The sequence below is a fragment of the Xenopus tropicalis genome, chromosome 6, assembly GCF_000004195.4.
Source record: "Xenopus tropicalis strain Nigerian chromosome 6, UCB_Xtro_10.0, whole genome shotgun sequence".
NCBI lineage: Eukaryota > Metazoa > Chordata > Amphibia > Anura > Pipidae > Xenopus > Xenopus tropicalis.
In genome coordinates this window covers 4,103,272-4,108,957 of record NC_030682.2, presented here as the reverse complement: position 1 = coordinate 4,108,957, position 5,686 = coordinate 4,103,272, and positions in this window count along the sequence as shown.

Here is a 5,686-nt window from a genome sequence, read left to right as displayed (position 1 = left end):
TGCACTCCCCAGTACTGAGAGACTGCCCGGCCTGCACTCCCCAGCACAGAGAGACTGCCCGGCCTGCACTCCCCAGCACTGAGAGACTGCCCGGCCTGCACTCCCCAGTACTGAGAGACTGCCCGGCCTGCACTCCCCAGTACTGAGAGACTGCCCGGCCTGCACTCCCCAGCACAGAGAGACTGCCCGGCCTGCGCCAGACAAGCTAAGCCCCAGTAACAAGAGACTCAGCACTTGGACTTCTCCAGAACAACCAATCAGTAAGTGATAAGTGAATATATTTATATCAGGAGGTGCCTGTGTGATTGAGAGGCGACATGGAGGGTACAGTAAATGTATTTCAATATAATAGTTATGAATGGCAGCACCTTACATATTCCACATGGTGTAACTATAGGGTAGGAGACCCCATGTCTGTGTGGGGGGCTCAGGGGGATCCGGTAGGTTCTCACAGTTCTGCTGCTCCCACATGTGACTGGGCCCACAATACAATAACTAAACACCAGGCCCTTAATATGTAAGTGGGTAAGTGGTGCACCCCAATACTTCTCTTGACCAATGGCTACAGATGAAATACAACATATTGTATGGGGACAACTATTCCTCCTGAAGTGATTCCTGCCATAGAGCATCACTGTTATACCCCCAGGAACACAGGAACCCATTGCTAATTGCTCAAACATCCCAGTAACAGTGGAACAGTCCAAGAGGGAACCTCTCTGCTTGGCCCGAATGGAGCACTCTCTGCCCGACAGCTGAACTCCCCAGGCACTTGGTACCCACAATATTCCCAATTAGTTTAGGAGGCAATACATAAGCAATTATGTGTCAGGTAACAAACACTATACTATATTTAAAGGAGACATATCCTATGAAAATGATGAATGTACCAGGGAATTATACTCCTCTAGATATAGAAGGATTGTGCTTAAAGTTGTGTTTCTGACTGATTTATTGAGAAATTCCCCCAAATCCCACTAGCCCCACCCATCTGTTCCACTTCCTGCTGCCTCCTTTCCCAGGCTGTGCAGGGGGGCGGCGGCACTGTAGGATAGGAACCAATCAGCAGCTAGGCTGACCTGATAGGGAACTGAAGCCTGTCTGTGCTTGTGTGAGTGCAGGGCTGTGATTGGCTCTCCCCCTCCTACTGTGCTTCTGGCAGGGACCGTTAGGACACGCCCACCCCTCATGTGAAACCCAGACAGGGACCTGAGAGGATCTATAGGGAGCTCCAATAAAGGGGCCATTGTTACAGATAGGGTTAATGTTTAGCCCAAAGGGAAACCAGCACCGGATATTATTCATAATTGCCTACAAAATTAGGGTTTTTCCCATTTATCTAATATGTCTCCTTTAATATGTTAACCTAAACTAGGGAATCCTGACACCTCCTGGCCAGGTACTGAACTGCCCCAGAAATACTTTAAATGGGCTGTAAACCCAACTAATGCTGTCCCACTGCGCCCCCTAGTTTTCTATACATGTTGAAAAAAAAAAAAGTAATTATAGATCAGTGCTGTCCAACTGGCAGCCCGCTGTGTGGAGTGTAAACTCTAAATGGTATCAGTACTGCCCCCTGCATGGTTCTCACCTCAGATTCAGGCTGTAAACCCCCTGTATTGTTTAAACATGTAATCCCCTGTACTGTTCACACCTTTGCATTGTTCACCCCCTGCAGTGTTCACACCTCAGGCTCAGACTGTAATCACCCACATTGTTCCCCTGTTCACACCTCAGACAGACTGTAGGAGCAGTAGAAACCCACAAATAATCCCTGCACACTACAAAAAGAACATATACTGAGGTGGTACTGCAATTAAAAAGTTTTTTAATATATAGTTATTGTGCAGTGCCAGCATTATGTAACTGTAGGCTGCCTGTGTGTCCCATACTCTGCCTGCCCTACCCTGCCTGTGTGTGCCATACTCTGCCTGCCCTACCCTGCCTGTGTGTGCCATACTCTGCCTGCCCTACCCTGCATGTGTGTGCCATACTCTGCCTGCCCTACCCTGCCTGTGTGTGCCATACTCTGCCTTCCCTACCCTGCCTGTGTGTGCCATACTCTGCCTGCCCTACCCTGCATGTGTGTGCCATACTCTGCCTGCCCTACCCTGACTGTGTGTGCCATACTCTGCCTGCCCTACCCTGCCTGTGTGTGCCCTACTCTGCCTGCCCTACTCTGCCTGCCCTACCCTGCCTGTGTGTGCCATACTCTGCCTGCCCTACTCTGCCTGCCCTACCCTGCCTGTGTGTGCCATACTCTGCCTGCCCTACCCTGCCTGTGTGTGCCATACTCTGCCTGCCCTAAGCTGCCTGTGTGTGCCATACACACAGGCAGGGTAGGGAAGGCAGAGTATGGCAGGTTTTTGCTGTACTACCACCATTAATATGGGTATGGTCATGTAATAACATGGGTGTGGTTTTAAGTGGGTGTGGTTTTAAAAAGGGGAGTGGTCAAAACTAGCTTCCATTATGGGCCCTCCACCACTGAGGCCGGAAAAATTCTGGCCCTCGGTTCCACAGAAGTTGGACACCACTATTATAGATGGAAGAAAAGTCACCAATAACAATTCTGACCAAAACTTGGGAGATTAGATTTGGGGAAAAGTTTTATTGTGCAATATTGCTTTATACAACCCTGATGTTGCTGGACTACAGCTCCCAGCATGCCTCACCCATCATTATATCTTATATTATTCTGGGATTTGTAGTCCGGCAACAGCTGAGTAACATTTGGTTGAGCCGCGCTGTGCAGCAGGGTTTATATGCCCTTTAACCCAGTAGAGGAAACTACATATTTCCCTCCCAGCTGTAAACTGTGTCAAACTTTAGGGGAATGCCTGAATAAAGGGCAAAAAGTAATGATGTTGGGGACCAGGTTATGACCGAGGGAAGTGATTGGCTCAACTTTTTTCAGGTTTCACACAGCTAAAACCCAAACATGCAGGTTTAAACTGGGCTGGGATGCCAGGATATGGCAAAGCCACAGAACTTCAATATTTGGTTTTAGTGGTTTAATTAAACAGTATCACACATAACAACAAAGCAAATCCACACTGGGAAACCCCACAGGTAGGCAGCCAATAGCTTTCCAACAATGGATGGAATGTCCCACACTTAAAGAATAGTCACAGAATGTCCAGCAACACAGGGGTTAAACATGCCCCCCACAATACAACACAGTACTTCCTGGCCAGCGGAGCAAGTAGTCCTGGTACCCCTTCCTCCAAGGGTGCAGCAGCCCCCCAATTCCAGCAGTGATCCACTCTGCAGGCAATCTGGATCCTCAGTGGTTCTGCTGGGGTCAGTTGCTTGGACCTTCCCTGATCCAATAGCCAGTAATCCGGTCAGACGTAGCACCGCAGCCACTATGCCCAACACTCTGTACCAACTAGCTGCCCCAGCCCCTCTGTAGCCAGTTGGAAAGTCCTGGGGGTTGAGATCCCACCCCCTTTGTTACTATTCCCATTGTTCCATTGGCTGGAACTGCCCAGGGTGGGGCATTAGTACTGCCTCCCATTGTTCAAGCAGGCCTGTGTATGTGACCTGCAGCATGTCCACAGTTAACCCATTGCCTCCTGGCACTTACTTCAATCCACTGCAAAAGACAGTTAATGCTGGAGATCTTTACTTAGGTCTCCACATGGGCTGCACTGGAACAAACTGGACAGGAGACCACCCTGTTTGCTATAATTACTAGTGTAATAAAGGGGATGAACCTTTATTAATATTAATAATTTGTAATAATTGACATTAATGACAAATATTAATAAACATGCAGGATCAACGATTAAGCCTTCTGATAGACTGTTAGTGAGCAATAACTTACACTCACACAAGTAATAATAGAATCAAATAGATTTATTTATCTTTGTATGATTAGTTACAAGCACAGCCAGTTCTGCATCAATTCAGCCCAATCGGGGAGCCCCACAACCTTTGGTGCAAGACCTTCAGGTTCCCGATAACCAAGCGATGATCCAAATGTCCCGGCACTCGTTCAGGAGTCCTAGGCGAAGCTACTGACACAGGGTGGGGGCCCCTTTTATACTAGAGTTCTTAGCAAACCCCCAACACCAAGTGCTGACTTGTGCAATATTGTGTATAAACTTTTGTCATGAACAAAACCTATTAACTAGACTTTGTAGAAAGCCTTATTTGTTTCTGAAATAAGTTGTACATAGAGTGTATTGTCTATATGCTGTCTGTTTGTTTATTCCAAGGTTATTTGCTGGGTAACAATACCTGTGTTTACTGTTTACACAACAATATACATAGAACAAAGACATTGTACCTTGAACACTGGACTCAAACCTAAGATTTGATTCATATGTCAAAGCAGATGCATATATTATTGTTAATCATTACAAAATCAAAATAAAATCCACCGTGCTACATTCCACCCCTTGATTTACAAAATATACTGATTTGATAATAATAACCAACAGTATACAAATTGGTAAGTCCTCTAATACAGATAACATACAATGCTGCATTCAATGCAATATATGCATTCACTGGTTGTCCCCATTACCCTAAACCAGGGGTAGGGAACCTATGGCTCGGGAGCCAAATGTGGCTCTTTTGATGGCTGCATCTGGCTCGCTGCCAAATCTTTAATAAAAAAAATAACGGGGGGCGTGGCCTGCTCTTGGTGGATAGAGGACGTGTTCTAAGACGTTCTAAGACGTGTTCTAAGCTCTTGAACACGTCTTCTATCCGCTGAGCGCAGGCCAAGCTCTCCTCCACATCACATCCGCATCCGGTATCCTTCGCACCCACCCTACCTTGCCCCTGCACTTGGCGGATAGAAGACGTGTTCTAAGCCTTAGAACACGTCTTCTATTGGCCGAGCACAGGCCACGCCCTCCTCTGCATCACATCCGGCATCCTTGGGACCCACCCTACCTTGCCCCGCAGCATCTGTGGCCAAACATATTGTATGGCTCTCACGGAATTACATTTTAAAATATGTGGTGTTTATGGCTCACTCGGCCAAAAAGGTTCCTGACCCCTGCCCTAAACAAATAAACAATTAATGACATTTAATAAAACAATAAACAAATCTCAACTATATCCCAAGTCATAAAACACCTCTATAATGATTTCTGTCCAGTGAGAAAATCTGTGTCTACTTATAGATATATATCTTGGGCAAACATGTATAGGAATCCCTCTTGCTCTGCACTTTCATTACAGACCATCAGCTGCTCAAAACAATTAGGCCAAGGGCAGGTTTCATTGCAGGCTTTACAGCTCACATAGTTAAACAGTGCTTCTTTGATAAGCAATATGTTTACTATATTATGTATCTGCCATGCACTTTGTTTCTACCTAACCCCCCTCTTATAGACCAAATGGCAACTGAATTCCTTTTAGCAGAGTTTTAGTCTCAGTACACATTCTGCCAATGCTTTTCCAAAATATGTCTATCACTAGTAGCCACAAATTCCACCCATAAGGCCACAAATCAGCCAGGGCATTCAAATCACTTGGGATGATACTATCAAGTCTAACAGTGACTTCTTATAAACAACCGTGTCCCTCAACAGAATTGTGTATTATTTGCAGTTTTTTTAAAGGCTTTTGCTTCAGTTATATAGAGTTGTCCAAAATCTCTTTCAGCCAACCCCATTGACATCACAGTACTAACTCACAAAATGACATGACATGACCCTCTTCACAC